Source organism: Lynx canadensis, chromosome B3, assembly GCF_007474595.2.
Source record: "Lynx canadensis isolate LIC74 chromosome B3, mLynCan4.pri.v2, whole genome shotgun sequence".
In the NCBI taxonomy this organism is placed as follows: Eukaryota; Metazoa; Chordata; class Mammalia; order Carnivora; family Felidae; genus Lynx; species Lynx canadensis.
In genome coordinates, this window is record NC_044308.2 from 65,709,884 (window position 1) to 65,729,220 (window position 19,337).

The window sequence follows — 19,337 nt, forward strand, 5'->3', positions numbered from 1 at the left end:
CCTGGGTGGCTCAGTAGGTTGAGCATCCAACTTGGGCTCAGGTCATGATCTAACAGTTTGTGAGTTCGAGCCCCACATTAGGTTCATTGCTCTCAGTGCAGAGCCCACTTCAGATCTTCTGTCTCCCTACCCCCTCTGCCCCTTCCCTACTCAGGCTCTCTCTCTCTCTCTTAAAAATAGATAAAACATTTAAAAGAAAAAAAGGGGGATACATGCATGCACTATTGATTGCCTGGCTCAATAAATGTGCATTATAATTGAGTGAAGGTGAATTGTGAAGTCTTCTTAGAAAAGGAGATTTGGGTTATAGTCAAATTATGGGCATTAACTGGCACCTGAAGTTTTTCACCTAAAATATGAATTAGCTCTGAGTCTTCTAGAGTTTTCACTGTTTTACTCTTTTTCCAAGTCAGAATTTGATGGACTAGGTGGCCTAGAAGAGTAGTAATCCAATAGAGTAGTGATGACCATCTATGCCAGATTTTCCACAGCACTAACTGGAGATGTATTTGCATTGCCCCCATAGGCATACTCAGACTTAGAACATTTGTCCTGATTTTGGGACTAGCCATGGTCATCATAATAAGCATAGCACAGTCTACCACTTAATTCAATGAGTTCCATTTAGTTAAGAGATTAAATCCAATCCAAAGATTCATGGACTGTTTGCTTCACTTCAGTGAATCAGTGATTCACAGTTACTGATCAACCTACTAATACTAATAATCCCATAAATGGGAATGGGCCAACCCCTGCTGGTATAATTATCAGAGGGAGGAGGAGTGGGATGGGCACTGAACAGCCGATGGCTCTTCTCACTTCTGGAGGGGGGGGCCCCCATGACAGTATTCAGGTGGGCAGGGCAGGGCCACTGTGATGCCTCCCTGGGGTCCCTTAGATGCTGGGAATTTACCGAGCCCCAGCTGTCAAACAACAATAAATTTTCCTTCAAAATATAAAACATAAATCACTGTTTCCCAAACACTGAAAGGCAAGAAGAAACTAAATCCCCATAATAATGAAAAGAATCCTGTTAATTAAATCAGCAAGGTAGAGAGCTTCCCTCCTAGCACACGGCCCAGCTGAACAGTAGAATACCTTGGAGACTGAAGCTGAAATCCAAGCCTTTTCTAGGTTGCAAGCCAGCATCCTGAGGGAACATTTAGAAGAAAAAAATCTGTAGGCACAGGACAAGTAAACACAACTTTTTTTTTTTTTTTGAAGTTGTACTTGGATTATGTTTATCTGGGAAGGGAAGTTGCAAAACAAATTGTAAACCAGGCTCAACCTATTTGTGCCAACCCTTATCAGATTTGCCACTAGTCAAAGGTAAACTGAAGGACAGGTCTCTGAACTAAAATGTAAAAGCAACTATATGGGATGCTTAGAGGAAGAGAGAGAAAAATGTCATTTCTTCTGATTTTTTAAAATTAATTTTTTCAACCATAGCCTGTTTGGCCCTTGAATATCCTGGATCAGATAGCTTACAATGATTAAGTGTTTACTTCACACATCTTTTTTTCTTTCTTTCTTTTTTTTTTTTTTTTTTTTGTCTTGTGAAGCTACTGCTATAGATTTGTGGGTTTTTTAAATGCTTGGTTAATTGGCTGGTCTACTAAAAGAGAGTCTGTTGCTGTGGTTGAGGAAAGCTGCAAAAAATAGAGGTTAAGGTTTCTTATGAATCTGTCACATTTGGGAATTGAGGGCCCTATAATATTACTGCCCTCAAGCCACTGATAGCAATTTCTGTTCGCATCAGTGGGAGCCTCACAGGAATGAGAGTCCCACCCTCTCAACCCCAGCCAGCTTTTGGTTTTACTCTCCAAACCAACTCACTTCCACCCATAATCTACTGACATTTAAATCAGTTTTGACTGCCAGAGGAGCGCTTTTCAAATGAACTGAAGCCCATTCACAGAATCTTGAGTTTTCCCTCCCGAACTTGCGGGTATTCCAAAGTACAAAAACTACCCAATTCTCTTCTAGACCTCAACATTTTACTAATCTCTCACATAAGGATTAATTACATACTAGTCATTGCATCAGTGTCTTTGAAAGATACGTTATGCATGTCATAAGATAGATTTGCAGTACATCAAAGTTCACTCAGGCTTATATTTGCCTATAGCAAGGATGTGTTTTTAATCTGGCATGAGAGTTTTCTTATCATCATCTGCATTTTCCTTGTATCACCCTTTATCACACATGCACACATTTGGAAAGATCGTTTTCAGTATTAAAGGTGGCTAGTGCTGTTGGGAGGCCAAGTAGTGGATGTAGTTGTATTTATTATTATTTTTTTTAGTGGGGTATAGTTTTAGATTGGTAAGTAGAATTGGGTTACAATCCCTCAGCTCCTGTCACTACACCAAGTGCATTGACCTTGGAGGTGAGAGTAGCTAGAAGAAAGGAGTTGCCAACAAAATATGGCTCAACCCTAGCTCTCCATGGCTAAGAAGCAGCCCATGGCCACAATGCACTATCCAGTTCATTTGATTCCTGGGGCGAAGCAAAAGAATGTGGTGGATCCCAACTCACTCCCAACTGCTTCCCTTTGACAACCCCATCCATAGCCTGTCCTCAGTTGGGTAATGGATCATGGTCTGATTTCCTTTCAGTATGGTGTGTGTGTGTGTGTGTGTGTGTGTGTGTGTGTGTGTGTATGTGTGTGTACTTCCTTCTGATCTTTCACTGTGCTTGAAAAGAAAAAAAATCTCCTTAAGGTCAAGTGTCAAGTCAGGAGACATTTAAAGTCACAAGGTACATTTATGAAAAATGAGTCTGTGTGTATAAACTCAGTGTATGTGCATGTAGGCATATTGCAAGAGACAAATTCTGAGGTTTTTACAATTATTATGCTTTTGCATCATCTTTATAATCTTTCCCTGCAGGACTTTAAGGAAATAGTTGCCTTACATTTTGTTATTTGGAAATGGCTAATAGGTGATATTAAATCTGTGTTTCACTGGCGCTGTTAATGAATATCTTCGGTCACAGATATATGAGTGGCCATTATCTGATGAGGAATAACTCTTCAAGATGCTAAATACCTCCTGAAGGCTGGAACCTATGCTTGTTTAATGGAGAGTCTTAAACGAAATATAGATTTTATGCAGATCCAAAATATGTGCCTGGTCAAAAGTTCACTTTTAATTTCTTAAAATATAAGCTCCTCAGCCACATCTATGGATTAGCTTGGAAAAATAACCTAGCTAACATTTTTATTGAGCACGTACTCTGACCAGTCTATTGAACTAGATGCTGAGAACAAAGTAAGTCAAAGCTTAATGTAAACAGGTCATTTCAAAGAGATTCCAAAATTCAATGTTCGAAATAACATTAAATTTTGCCTTAATATTTAAATATACCCCTTATTCTCTATATCCGTATGTAATATAACTGCAAAATAGCTTTTCCGCTTCTATGTATGAGTTTTTGAGGTGTGGACAGTGGAAACAAACATCATAAAAACTGGCAAGCCCCCCACCCACCCCCGCCAGCCTGGGGGCCATTTTCTGTTTACAGGGACATCATTTTGACACTTGGCACCTTTTTTTTCCCCCAGGAGTAGAATTGGGGGTCAAGTCTAACTGTTAGGAGTTTTCAAAGACAAACTTACAAAAGAAAAAAAAATAAAGTTTGCATTCCTTTATATATTTGGATATGACAGATTAAAAGCAAGGCAGGTATGTAGAGCTGGTCTAATCCCTCACCAAGGTGGCAATCTCAGATGCTTTGATGCTGTCTGGTCGCAAGGCCCCTGAGACTCTTCGAGCAACCAAATTCAGTTGACTTTATGTGGCTTGCCTATCCCTTCTGGTGTTCAAAAAAAAGAAAGGAAAAGGTCCCTGCACCTTCTTGTCTCCTTCCTTTATTGTACAGTTTGCTTTGTTTGTTTGATTTTAAAACTGCCATTATGTGAAAGTGTTGCAAGTATAAATAATTGAGAAGATAACTCTGTAGGGAAACCACTTTCGCTGCCTTTGTGCAAAGGCAGCTCATTATGGCTCTGAGCTGCAGCATTCCATAAGCGCAATTATGCAACATCAGTATGTCGTGGATATTAACCAAGGGGAGTAGATAAGAGACGGGGAAAATAATTCTGTAACTTATTTAATTAAATTTATTTGGTTTTTCAAATAGTTCCTCTAGTGTGTAATTTTCCCGACCACGCCATGGTTGCTGTGGTCTTTGTGGGACTGTTGTTCAGCGTTTGTTTTTTGGCATCCCTCCTCAATTCTGTATGGACCTAAAATGTATTTATATTGGGGTTTAATTTCCACCCAAGGAGAGGTTACCCATGAAAATGGAAGCATAATTTGGTCATGAGGTAGTTATCCCCCCTAGGGCTTATATAGCCAGTTAATATATGTTAATACAGCGAAGTGAACAAAAGGTTAAATAAGTAGGTCAGGCTCCGAACAAGTCCTCTACTGCTTACTTCTGCTTAAACGGAAGGAAAAGCCCATAATGGCGCTTGCCTGACTTCCACCCCCATCATTTTAAGAATTGCTTTGCCAATCCTTCACAGCAAATAGTAATTTTAAGTGGACCAAAACAGAGCTCAGGGTGTTTGCACTCCATGGTAATGATAGAGTAGCTGTGCTCCCTGGAGTCAATAAAGCCCAACAATTGAGTCATTTTTGCCTCCTGTGAGTGAATCACTGCTGTTAGCCTGAATGACAGGATTGCTTATAGAACTGGAGCCCTCCGCCGGGCTGACCTCATCCCGGGACAGCAAGGTTCAGAGGGCAGGCAGGTGGTTTTTAACACAGTTATAAGTAAAAGCTGATTTTGTACTTGTACGCTCTGTAAACAAGAACATGGAATTGGTGGGGGCAGGGGAGGGAGGAGCATTTGATGTCTGTCCATGTACTTTTATCGAAAGCAGCACTTCCTTTTTTGCTGTCTCCTTCTCCTTCGCATTTCTTCTACCCCCTTAGCATCCTGCCCCAACCACCTTGTCTGTTTCTCTCCTCCCCATCTCCCACCCTTCATATATGTAAATCTCCAACACTTCCTGTTGACATCAGATGGCCACAGTCCAGTCACACTTCTGATGAATGGAAGATGCAGACGGTGTTGCGGAAAAGAAAACTATCTTACGTTTGAGATTAGTCTTCAGTTTCTAAGAATCATTCTGAAGCAGAGATTTTAGGCATATATAGCCAAATGCTAAACAATAATTGTTTTCATGTCATCGAATGAGGAAAATAGGAAACAGGGAGGGTTATAGAAAACATTTCAGCCTAAAATTATCATCTAAGGAGATAGAAAAGGTCTAGAGAACGTTTTCCAGCCCCATCTCTAAACCCCATTGTCAACATTTTGGGGCTCAAAGTTCTATGGAGTAGTCAGGTTTTATAATTTTGGAAGTGGGATTGTGAACAGTTAAGATATAAAAGAAGAACCCTACAAATGGTTCTCCATCTCTAGAATCTGATGTGGGAAAATAGGGCCATGGAAAGCCTTTAATAGGATATTTGATGAATTGTTTGATCAATTGTCGATGAATCGTTTAAAAATACAATTTCATGTAAAAACCAGAATCTTGCTTCAATTTTTCAAAACCTTGGAATGTTTGTGCCCCTAAAATCTTAATGACTAAAGTTAGAAATTGATAGGTAGCATCATTCCTTCTCCGGGGTTTATACTTAAGCGTATGAAAGGCTGTGGCACAATCCGAGCAGCAACACTTTGCGTTCACTTCGTTGCACTCAGTATTGTTGCCTACGCTTATTTGCCAGGACCGCTTCCATTTTAGAGAAACATCTATTGACACTGTAACTCTCAGAGCACAATTTGGGAAAAACTTCGTTAGAAAAATATAATGAAAAAATAGATATTTTCAGAAAGTTTTCTATTCTCCCTCCCTTTCTAAATCTCACAAATCTTTCTCCTTCATTTCCTACTCACTAGTCCTCTGTCCCAACACACACGCACATGTCACAAAAGTCCATTGCCCTCAGTTCCCGTTACTCTCAGCTTATTCTTTCTTCTCAAGATAACCAGACTTATCATGTTCCAATATATCATCTGTTCCCCAGCCTAGAAAAGTCTGATGCTCATTTTCTGCCAAGTCGAGTCCTTCTCTTCCATGGAAGATTTGACTGGCATCTCTAATACCTGGATGGATTCACACCTTTAAACTAATGCCTCTTGGGGCACCTGGGTGGCTCAGTCAGTTAAGCGTCCGACTTCAGCTCAGGTCATGATCTCACAGTTTATGAGTTCGAGCCCCGTGTCAGGCTCTGTGCTGACAGCTCAGAGCCTGGAGCTTGCTTCAGATTCTGTGTCTCCCTCTCTCTCTGACCCTCCCCCACTCACGCTCTGTCTCTGTCTCTCTCTCAAGAATAAATAAACATTAAAAAAAAATTTTTTTTTTTAACTAATGCCTCTAGTCTAGATCTTTAGTTGTTTCTGAATGCACAGATAACCAGACCAGAACCAGGAAGCCAGAGTTATTTCCCATCATATCTCTTCCCCATTCTAGGAAAAATAATTTCATCAGTGATTTCAGCTATACCATTTTTAAAGTGAGGACAAGAAAATCCCTACAAGCTCTTTCTTATATTCTCAATTCTACATCATTTCCAAGGTGGAGGAACCCTATTTTCATACATTCCATCAGTTATCTGTTCAAACATTTTATTGAGGATGTACTATATTCTTGATAGTGTCTCAATAATATAGAATTAAGATGTTCCTTCTCTCTCAGGCTATCTGGTGGGAAGCTAGACAAGTAAATTGTGATGGTGGTATTGAATAAATGCTGTGATGGGCATATTAGCTAGGTGCGGCTGACTGAGGAAGTGCTGTAGAATTCCAGACTGTGGAATCAGGAAAGTTACTTCACGGAGATATTCTCTGAAGGGAATTTTGAAAGCTGTGTTGACCAGATGACCATGGGGGAAAAAAGGCCAGCCCAGACAGAATGGATAGTGTGTTCCTAGTTAGTTGGAAATATTAACTTTATGCTTATTTTTCTAAAGCTTATTTATTTAAATAATCTCTATACTTAACATGGAGCTCCAACTCACCACCCCGAGATCAAGAGTCGCATGTTCTTCTGACTGTGCCAGCCAGGCACCCCACTTTATATTTATTAATTGCCTTTTTGTTTATTTGTACATTACCTGACTCCAAAGTAAGAATCTGTGGCACTTAAACCGATTTCTAAATTAAATTAGTTTTGGATACAAAATGATGTCACTTTATCTTTACTGTTAAAATGGAGATTATTCAAATGCCATCATTTTTATTTCTAATAGTTAAATTAAACCACTTTAGGAGATTCTGATAGATGTGAAACATAAATATGCTCTAAAATTCTTTCAAATTGCAGTACAATGTGTTTGCTTCTTTGTCTATTGGAGATTATAGCTTGCTGTGGAATGTCAGAATCAAAGGTTGATGTCTTTATTTCTCTGCAAATGGGGGAGAAATCCACTAACTAACCCTCTAAAGCTAAAATATTTAAGGACTAAAACAGATGTGGCATAACTGCTGGTTTGCTATGTCTCTTGTGGTTTATAAAGATATATTTTATGTCTTTTATGATTACGGGATGATGCTAAAAATTTTGTGGGTAATAATACCGTCGCATTGGAAAGACCGCATATAACATCGCTGGAAGAAGATAGAGAGTGCTACCTGGCTGTCAAGTCAAAGGAAAAGATATTTAACTTGTTATTAAGAAAAGCAGTTGGGAAACTTTATTTGGAATTTGGTCTTTGATGTTTGATTATCGTAAATACGAGGACCTTAAGTCATACCGTTCATAAATAGATTTTTTTTTGCTTCTTGACACAGCGGGATGTGTTTTAATAATTTTCAGGGGTTATTGTTAAGTACAAAGCTGTTAGAATCAGAGTTTCTTTTAAATGACTTAAAAATATTTTAGATCTTTGATTTTTTTTTATTCCTTTGGCACCTGTACTAGATGCCGATATGAACTGGTTAACTAGCATTTGGTTTAAACAGAAAGACTGAAACCTATCTGCCTATTTATGATATTTTTGTTTGTTGGATCTTTCTTAATATTACTTGACTTTCTGTGTTTTAATCTCATTTTATCATATTTTGGGTTGAAGCCACTCCAAAGCTTAACACCTAGGAGATTTCTCACTTTTGGTTCCCTTTAAAAGTGCTAAAATCTCAGCCTCTGAAACAAGAGACCAAGCTACAATTTAAAGAAAGCAGTGGTATTGATAAAGGGCCCTAAGAATGTTGCCACCTTCTGCATGTGCCTTCTGCCACATCCTTTCTTTTAAACCAGCAGGAGAATTGAAAGAAGGATAAGGGCCTGGCCCATCCAAACACTTCTGGCATGCCAAGCTGGCCTTCTGAAGTTTCCCCTGCTGCTTTAGAAAAAGGAGCCCCACAGACAAATGAAAGAGCCACGGGGACATTCACATGCATAGCACCTTCCCTCCAAAATGCCAAGTGGCTTTAGATTGCTGGTGTTGGGGTGGTTTGGCCCGAGATGAAGAATAGAGCCTAGAGAACCATTTGTTTCCACACCATTTTGGGTGAAGTGCTGTATTTTTCACCTTAAAAGGCCATTTAAAAAGAAAAATATGGTTTGAGAGGAGGACACAATTTGGAAGCCATCACACTTAATGGAGTCCCTTTTAAATGTAACACTTTGTCCTATCAATTCTCTTCTAAATTAGTTGTCACTACCTAGAGAAAACCTACCCTTGATTGTCTTATGCTGTTGCTTAAACACACATGGTCTCCTGTATGTATTCTCCTCTATCCAATTTTTAAAACTCTTGTAAATTCTGTCACTAAACTTACCCTTGTTAAGGATGGAATGGAATACAGCTTGCGCACACAGAGTGACCGGCATGTTATCACCACTGCCATCTACATCTAGTCACACAGATTACCTCAGCATTAAAAGAAAAAGCAAAGTAGGCCTAATAGAAAGAAGGCCATGGCCACAGGCCACAGAGGTTTTTACTGACAGTTGACTTAGCCAGCCATTTCTAGATTGGACTTTGTAAAATCAGAGGATACAGGAGAAGGAAGGAATTTTTAGAGGCAGCTGGGCAATTTATTACATTTGTTTGCACAGCTCTGGGGTATTCATATAGTTTTGGAGTTTTGAAGAGATTAGAAGGTTCTGGAATAGAGTCATTTCTTTCTAAACTTTTACTCTTCTTTTGTCCTTTGTCTTGAGTGGCCTGCCTAGCCCCTCAGCCTCAAAGTCCCACTATCCACTCAAAGGTAACATTTGGAAAATTGAGCTTGCCTCTCCTCACCACCACAAGTAGGAATTTCTTCTACATTTCCAGTTTTCATCCACAGTATACCATAACAGGCTAAAGACAGATTCTCAGGTTTATGCTCTTGAACATCTTCCATACTTCTATTTCTGCTTCACCATCTAAGCAGAATTCACCAGTTTGCCAAGCCAACTGTCCCTCATGCTTTTCATTTCTTTTTTTTTTTTTTCATGCTTTTCATTTCTATCACCTTCATCTGTGCTCACTTTATCTCCCTCTCTGCTTGGATCAGACCTTTCTACCTTCTCAGCCTCTACCTTGTCCATCAGCATGGCTTCTCAGGCACCATATTTTTGTTGTTATCCCACTACTCAAGAACTTCAGGGATTCGATTTATCACTCAAGAACTTTCACTAGAGGGGCGCCTGGGTGGCTCAGTCAGTTGAGCGACTGACTTCAGCTCAGGTCATGATCTCACAGTTTGTGAGTTCGAGCCCCGCATCGGGCTCTGTGCTGACAGCTCAGAGCCTGGAGCCTGCTTCGGATTCTGTGTCTCCCTCTCTCTCTGCCCTTGCCCCACTCATGCTCTGTCTCTGTCTCAGAAATAAATAAACATTAAAAAAATTAAAAAAAGAAAGAACTTTCACTAGAGGGGAGAAATGGGGAGGTGTTGGTCAAAGGGTACAGACTTCCAGTTGGAAGAAGAATAAGTTCTGGGGACCTGCTGAACAGCATGGTGACTATTGTTAGCCATACCATAGAATGTACTTGAATGTTGCTAGAAGAGTAGATCTTAAGTGTTCTCCATCACAAAAAAGAAATGGAAACTGCATGACATGACAGAGGTGTTCGCTAATGCTAATGGTGGCTATCATTTTGCAATATATATGGTTATCGAACCAACACATTATATCTTAAGCTTACACAATGTTATATGTCAATTGTACCTCAATAAAATTGGGGACAGTGGGACAGAGAACTTCCACCAGTTTGTTAACTCTAGTCAGCTTTTCTAAAACCAGGAGCCAGTCTGAATTCAATTCCCTTGCATAAAATGGGCCCTAGTCTGCCTTAGTGTCTTTGTAAGCATGCCATTTCCTTATTTCCTGCCTCTCCAGTATTCTATGCTCTTTTAATCTGATTCAACTTTCTTCCTCCACAAATTCAGTAATGAACTTCCATCTGACTTTTCAAATGGCCCTACCCTATTCACACCTATTTACCGTGTGGTAAATTTGTAATTTGCAATTATTAGGTATTATAAAATTGTGATTTTCAGTTGGTTTCTGTGGGTGTGAAGAGTAAAACTCTTTAAAGGCATGCACTGCCTTTTGAAAATTTTAAATAGAGAGAGAGTCGCATAATTATATATTTATGTGTTACATGTAATTTCTTATATATGACCTTGTATTGTGTCATTAAACTTGTGTTTTGTTAAGTATAGAATGAGGAAGATTTTTACATGGCACGTGTACAGATTACTATGGACCTTAAAAATTATTCATTCCAATTTTTTTAGGATGGGAAAAGGATGAAAATAGGCCTTACGTAATCCCTGCTCCCCTACACCTTGCTTTCCCTTCCTACCCACTATTGTCCACTCTCCAGAACCCAGTCTCTCACTGGGATACACACACACTCCCAGAGAAAGCATCCTACTAGTACAATTCCCTGAACATTGAGGAGGTGGGTGCTTAGTAACTTTTGACTGACCAAAGGGCAACATAGCATAAAACAAGAAATGAGGCTGACAAAAATCTCTATTCCCTGGAAAGTGAAAAAGGTAGAGAAAAGAGCAAACACTAGAACATAGCAGGCATGACCCAAGTAGACACAAGGAGTTTTACCAACTGTTTTTTTCTCCTTTGTTGTCAGCATTTCCACCACCCACAAAATTCCTGTCTTTGACCTATGTGACCTATGTGGTTAAATATCCTAGAGTCGATAACTCTTTTATATATATATATATATATATATATATATATATATATGAAACAGATATATACATATATATACATATATATGATATACAGATATATACATATATATATATACACAGATATCAATATGTGTGTGTGTGTGTGTGTGTGTGTGTATCTTTCTTTCTTCAGCACTAGCACAGAAAACCTAGCCAGGTATTAGTCTCTGGCAAAGTTTATTGCCATATGTAGGTGTGTGCACGTACATGTACATATACATATACACATATGCACACACATATACATGTACATGCATCCATATGGCTGATGACTTCTCACAGTTTATCTCAAGGCCATGTTGTTTCATGTTCTACTCATGTGATAGGACATCTCTGACCTGACAGATTTATCCGTTGAGAATAGGATTAAGTGTATGCAAAATTCTTAGCAAGACAATGTGTATGGCTTATGTAGATTTTGTTGATTTTCTTCCTTATATGTTACTCAGAAAGCCCGTGTCAGTATAAATCAGGGGTAATGAAATCAACATTATGGAATCTTTGATATTACATTTGCTAAAGCCTTTCTGGATGTTCAATTCAGCTCTTAATGATTGATACTATTGACAGCGGATAAACATTTTTGATGGATATGTTTGCTCACAGATTTAAAAAACATCTAATCCTTTTTTCTCTTTGATTTAAAGAGTGCAGTGCTATTGGAGAGGAAACAGTTCAAATGTGGTCATCGCAGGTTGGTGGCACCAAAAATAGAAATTCACTTAGGGTAAAATTTGCTGTCAGGAAAAAATGGAGCATTCTTTCTGAACTCAGGAACGTGTGGTTCATGTGAGCTTGCTTGTAGATGGTTGCTACAATAAGGCTTCTTTCATACAGGTGTGTTTATGCCCCAGGCTTGCTGGCCACAGTCCATTCCATTTACAGAAGCTGAATTAAACAATAACTACCGCATTGCACAAAATGGCAGTGGGGGGGGAGTGGGAGGGGGGAAAGGTGAGCGTCAAAGGAGATGCCTGAGAGCTTTGTTAGGGCCAAGAAAAACCCTGTTGCAGTTGTCAGAGCTTGTTGATGTTGCTGGGAACGGCACTTTTTTTTTTTCTCCTGGATTTTGTGGTTCTGCCTTAGGAAAGAAAGTAAAATAGAACGGAAGAACAAAGTCCTACTCTATAAATCAGCAGCTGCTCCTTGCCAGATCAAAGGAGTGACATTTTTGCTCCTGGACTACTTGTCCACTTGAGGGCTTGACAGGCAGCTAACAGCTGGCCTGCTAGACTGTATGGGAGAATCAGCCTACATCTTCTTCTGAGCAGATGACAAGCTAATCAGAGAGATATCCATAGCAGAGGGCATGTGAGTGCACCTTGATCTCCTCAAACATACCTAATACATAATTGCTAAACAGCTTGGTGCATTTTTGGCAAGTTAATGCTTAGGTAGTTTCCACTGAGAAGTAGGATAAAGAATTAATACTTCAATCAAAGGTGATCACGAAAGCTAAAAAGATACTAGATTTGTTGGGATCTTCTCCTCTTAGAGTGAATTAGTAAATGGCTAGGAACATAATGAGAATTGGCTTAAATGTGTGTAACTGATATCAAGTGACTGGTTGACTTTTCAAAGCTCAGTCGGGCTGTAGTGTTTAGGTAGATGAACAGGTACTGGGTAATTGGTAATGTGAAAATGATGACTTCTGCTTTCTATGCTGATAGAGTTGAGCAAAGTTATAGATGTTCTATGTCTGCAAAAGAGTTGTTTTCAGAAGCCCCATAAGGTGTGTCGCCATACAGATCTGGAATTTTAATGTCAGTAGTAAAATTTCCAAAGTAATTCAGTTTCTAGTTGATTTCCATCTGCCATTAATCATGTACAGGATGAGGTAATATATTACAACTTATATCTATTGACTTAGTATTTTATCTTTAAGAGGATAGATCCTTGATATGAATAGCTAAGGAAGTGTGCGTGTTTTCTCCTCCCTTGCTTTCAAGTGGCTTTGAAGGATCACTTTTATAGTCAGTGATAAATAGCCACATATGAATAATCTGATGGCATTCTGTAAGAATAACATTACTTCAAAATCATAACCCGCTGGGATGTTTTGTTACATGCCCTCAAGTCTGATTATACTTATGGAATAGTGTTTATTGTTGCTCCATATTATAAGGGAAACAAAAGATAATTCCCTATTGTAGAGAAAATTTCCCAAATACTTTTATTGAAAAGTTTCCACTATTGGCCATATAAACCTTAATCAGATAAGATGCCAAATTATCCAGGTCACCTTTGAAATTTAATTATAAAAACAATTATACTTCTTATTAAAACTCAAACACTACAGAAATACATGTAAAAAAAGAAAAGAAAGAAAATTCTGCCATCTTCTTTCTGCCCACCCCAGAGAGACTGAAAGGTAACAGTTTCCACAAAAAGCATTTTATTGGCCAAACTTTTCCTTTAGGAAGTATGCATGGAATAAAATGAATTAAAATTATTATAAATTTTTGTTTGCCCGAGGCAAGGGATTAAAAGACTATTGAGCTCTGAGATAATTTAAGAGAGTAATACATGCATTTTCATAGCTAAGTTTCATGCTTAAAAGTTGATCTTTGTAAATTTCTGTTCTTAGGAAGAAGGCCCAATCATCTATTTGCTATGTGATCTCCAGCAGGACCTCTAAAACTTAAATGTGTATAGATCACCTGGACCTCTTTTCAAATCGTAATTCAGTATTCAGTAGTGCCAGGGTGAGGACTACTCTGTTTCTACAGTTCTAACAGACTCATTGTGATGTTGATGTGACTGGTCCATGGAACACACTTAGACCTGCAGGTGTGGAGAACCATTTTAGAGAGTGTGATTCCAAAATAACTTGCCCCACTACCCAGCTCCCCAGCAGATGCCCACTACAGTGTCTAAAATCCCCCCAGGGCATTATACATTTAAATTAGCTGTGACCTTGGGAAAGAACTAGCACATGGACACATGATACTTGTAAGAGTAGAACACATGATTACCTCTCTTCAGTTCAGCATGGATTTGCTTAATAGTCACCCACCAAGTCTTAATTATTTCCTATGAGAGGACAGAGCTCTTTAGGAGGGGACATTGGGTAGGTGCATTTTGAGTGTAAGCTAACATTTAATGAGCTCTTACTATGTGTCAGGCACTGTGCCAAGGATTTTACATACAATATCTTCCTTAATCCTCAAAACAATCTGGTCTCAACCAGTGCCCTGTTATAGACAGGAAACAAACAGAGGCCTGGAAGGTTACGTAGACTTGACCAAGGTCACACAGCAAGTAAAGGGCAGAGAATATGAGCCTACCCTCTCTATCACTTTGTTCTATGGAGAAGTCTGGAATATGAAACAATAATTGAGAAGGGTTTGCCCAAAGTAGGGTATTTTAGTAAAGAACCTATGTAAGCCCTGTAACTTCAGGGAAGAATGAGGTAAAAGAATATTGAAAGAACACATTAGAAGGTCATAAAAGATAAGTATTAGCTACTTAGAATTTTGTCCAGAGCCTTTTGTGTTCAACTTGAATGTTCCACTACTCAAGGCATATTCCTAAAGCTGCAAAATGTTTGTGATTCCGGATTAGCATCATGTGTTCATGTTATAAATGTATGAGTAATTAGTTCATGCGTTTTCAGAGTTGTAGACAAGTCTAGTATCTATCAAATTCTAAATTAATCTGTAGCTTGAGGAAATTATGAACTGTGAATGTGTTTCTGAGTGGCCCATGAATTTCATTCATTTACCTTACTTTGCTCACAGTTGTTCGTGAGAAAAGATCCATTGTGTGGCCATCAGTGAAAAACTCATGGCTACACCATGACTCAATCATTCATGTGCCTGAGTACATATTCAAAGACATTAAGCCTGCTTAATTCACCAATGTAACCATTTCAGTGAATCTTACTGAGAAAACCCCACTCTTAGCCATGACCAGAGCACAGAAAAAAAAAACAAAAAACAACTTGCTTTTTGTGTGTGTGAAGAAAAAAAGTGAAGAAACTTGATAACTGATTTGTCAAGGTTGAGGCTTCATTGTATCAGACACCAAGCAGTAGCAAGCTTTGTGAATAAGCACCCTCACTGATGAGTCCCATGGCTGGGTAAAGTGGAGAAGCAGAACTTCTTCCTTTTTCAACAGGTCCCCAGTCACCAAGCTGCTTATAACACCTCTTCCAAGATAATCTGATCCCTCCTGTACAGTTCAGCCCCCTTCCTTGACCAGACCCATCCATGGAAAAGCTTCAGCGCAGGGATCCTTGGTTTCTCCTCAGAGCCTTCAGGGCTGGCGGCTTTCCAGGTGACTCCACAGAGGCCTACATTTTCTAATAAAAGGAATGCTGCCTAAAGAAGTTGGTTACCAGGTGTGGCATGAAGTTAGTGAACCAGAAAGAAGGGATTTATCAGTCATTTAAAAAGAAGGGGAGGGAGGGGGAGAAAGAAAAGGAGAGAAATCAACAAGCAGGAATGACACCTAAGCCTACTTCTATCAATCTGAAATATGCTTTGGAGTGAAAAAGCTTTCAAAGGAAAACCACGATGGTCAAATTTCAGTTGCAGAAAAATATGCAAAGTTGAAAAGTTTGGCTCTTCTGTGGGGACCGAGGTGGGGATTGGAGGCGGGGAGGTCTCCAGGAGCTCTCTCCTCCAGTAAGACGGCAAGAGGAGATTTCAGTGATATTTTGCTCTCTTGCGTTTTCTCTTTTTAATACGTTCTTTTCTCATCTCTGAGTTGACTCAAAAGGGCCTCATGATTCTTGGAAAGTCATTGAATTTATTTCTATAATTGAGTTATTTTTAAGCTAACAGTCAGTGTATGATTTTTAAGAATCGCACATACTAATGCATTTTCTATTTTTGTAAAATTTAGCGAGAAAGTAGATAGTCTTAGTAGATACTCTCCCGAGTCTTTGTGTGAGCCTGGGTACTAACTTTGTGTTCAATACAAATCAATGGAACTAGTGCACTTTAGGGCACTCATTCCCTATGGGAGTCACTAATGGAATTATCTGTAGCCCTTAAAAAAAGTCACAATGAGGCTAATGAAAATTTTTTCTAAGTGAAATCTGGATAAGGCACTAGGCTTACTGGCACATTTTATTTATGGCATTTATCATATATGGCACATTTTGCACACAAGTTTTACAAATCTCAGAATGTTTTTAAGAGCTATTTAATTTCTAAAAGACTTTGTAATTTCAGGTTAAATTGTTTATACCAATAAAGAAGTGTATCACATGTCCTCAACTTCAGAATCATTCTGGGATGACATTAAAACTTTAGAAAAATTTTTAATATCAGATACAGATGAGAAACTTAACAGGCTTTGAATTGGAAATAACTTGTGGGGGTTTTCATTAAAGTTGGGTGCAGCTTGCTGCATTTTGGTTAGTTGGATGTCTTCAGCAATTTTTCAAATGTTTTGGGTTTGGCAAAGTCCAAAATGTTTTTGCCAAGACCCTCTTTTCCCCTTATTTTTTAAACCCGTGTGAAATTCAAGGATAACTTAATCCATATGTGTCTGATTCATTTACACTTAACTCATCAAAATGTTATTTTGTAAGACCCATTTAATATCCAAAAAAACCTTTTGAGCCTTTTTAAGACAAGTCTTTTGTCTTTGAACCAGTGAGTTGCGTTTTTCCATCTGAATGGAGCTTGGACCTTAAAAGATTGAAGATCAGTGTATTTTCAATTTTAGAGTCTTCACATTTTAAGTAGAATCAAAACTTGATATTCTGTTTACTACTTGAGCATTGAATAAGGTCATTTTAAAATATAGATCAGAGGAAGTGGAAAAAATTTCTTGTCATGTAATTTAGGGAAAGGTTGCATTTGGAAATTTTATCTTAGTAATACTAAAGAAATAAGTACTCCTAGTCTGAATTTTTAAAATCTATAGTTAAATGTCTCCACTGTATGTACATTGATGTGTTTTCTAAGAGTGGCCTGCAGATCATCAGTACAGTGGGGTAATTGCATTTTTCTCATGTTAAATTGTTCTTAAAGTCAACTCATTCATTGGTAATTTTGATAACAACATCTATGGTGTTTGTAAGATATCCCAAGATCAGGGGAGTTGACAATTGGCAGGAGTTGTAAGTTAAGAGATTTCTGAAAAATTGGGGCCCATATGTTTTTAAAATTCTGTGTGATTTGAAAGAATGTGGTAGAATTATGATCCTGGCAAGATAGAACGCTATGGATCAAAAACATTGTTTGAGAACAAAAATTCAGAGAAGCTAAATGGAACCCAAGTGAAAAAAAAAAAAAAACAAAACAGAATCTCTATGACCCTTTGTAAAAAAGGATCTAGTTGAAAACCTTCAGAGGCTTCTGTGCATATTTGTTTAGCAGAACCGGGCAAAGAAAGGCCATCGCCAGAACTGCTAGTGAACATCCAGTCCATGCCATGGTAACTAGTTGAAAATGTAATACCGGAGTGGCATCTCCAAGTTCAGCGCTTCTATAAAGACCTGCTAGCACACAGAATGCTTTTTTAATGTTCTGCATTGTTGTGTGTCCCCCATTGAACACCCTTTTGAGCGGACCCCGTTTTTACTAATGTAAACATTCTGACGAGTATCCAAAGAAATGACCTTTGAGTGAACCTCTAACCTTCCCCGTAATTATTTGTTTGAAGACAGTGTGGAGTTCTCCTGCTGAGAACTAAGAACCATGATGCCTTGCAGCTCTGTGAGGAAGGGAGTGTTTGGGGGAACTGGGGAGAAAGACATAAATAAGGGAACAACCTCCAGATGTAAATAATAAAAGAGTAAAAGGGTAAAATGAAAAAGGGAAAAAATTGCAATTCATTTTACCTAAAGAGTTGGCCTGTAGGAAGAAACAAAACCAGGATCAGTAGCACATAAAAAGAGGTGAAGCCTCTGCCATGTGTGTCCTCCGTTAGAAACTTCAAGGAGGAAAGAAAAGGTTTCTCCAGGCTCGCCTGAGCATCTCAGTTGGTCTTAAGCTGCACAGATAAAACGAGTTCCTGGGGGTGAGAATTGCAGGTCGGTCCCCCTTGGTCCCCGTAAAGACAGTGGGGAAAGAGTAGATAATTAAGTTCTTTTTCTGATTTAAGGGATGCTTCTGGAATGCTTTGTGATCTGGTCCGATATTCCTCAGTAGCACTTATGTTCCAGGTGGGAATACATGTGCAGTTTCAGCTCTCCTTTTGTTTCCACCTCCCCGAGTCCTGTCACTTGTTTCCCCAAACCTTGAGAGGGTGTAACATTTTTGACAACTGAGCTGTACTTCCTTAAGTAATAAAGAAGTTCATTGTTTTGCAAACAAACACCATATGCAAAAGACTCCTTTGGTTTTCTTGCAGCTGTTATTCTTCAGCCTAATTGTATTCCCTCTAGAATGCTCACGGGAGGCCGAACAAGTGTGGGCTGCTGTCCTCCTAGGAAGGGACTTCAACTCCTTAGAAACACAGAGCTGCCAACACACACTAGAATTTTTCTGGCTAATTTCAAAGAATGGGTTTTCAGTTCCTGCCTGTGGCCCCATGCAGACTCATTAATCACGAAGTCCCTTGCACTTAAGATTTCAAACTGGAAATACTGGGAAATGTTCTAAGTGGGTGTATTTTTAAGGAGGTGCTAGCTATGTTATAGGCGGCATGCCCTCCCTCCATGCCCCCCACCAGATGCACGGCCAGTGAGTCCCGTGCATCACTTCAAATGTGTGGGCAGTGCACAGCATTAAAAATGCACAGGGACAAGGGTAACTCGCAAATGGTAGAAAATTGTTTTGTTTTTATTAAATTTGGAGAAATAAAGGAGATTTCTTATCATCTTACTCTGTTTGTACATGAATATTTGATGGGCATTATTAAACATTAAAGTAACATGAAGTAGGCACTTATTTTTGGATTTCCAACAAAATTAGATCCAGGCTTCTAGACGAAATAACTGCTTCTCCTTTACATTCCTGTGATTCAGCCACCACCTGATTTGAAAACGTTTCTTGGGCCCTAATATCAACCATGTGTACCTGAGGCTCGGTCTTTCTAGTGGGTTGAAAGGTGGCTGGGTTTATGGTTGGCAGTTACCTTATCCCTGCCCTGGGTGTCCCAGCTTAGACTGGAAAGGCCGCCCCCAGCTGGCACTGACCTCTAAATGACCCCTAACTTTACAGGCT

General features: G+C 39.0%; 1 protein-coding gene across 9 annotated transcripts in view; it reads left to right on the top strand.

Moving 5' to 3' along the window:
* The window catches only part of MEIS2 (Meis homeobox 2), a 207,929-nt gene that overhangs the window by 182,436 nt on the left and 6,156 nt on the right, over positions 1-19,337 (top strand). The gene's annotated exons all lie outside the window — the stretch shown is intronic.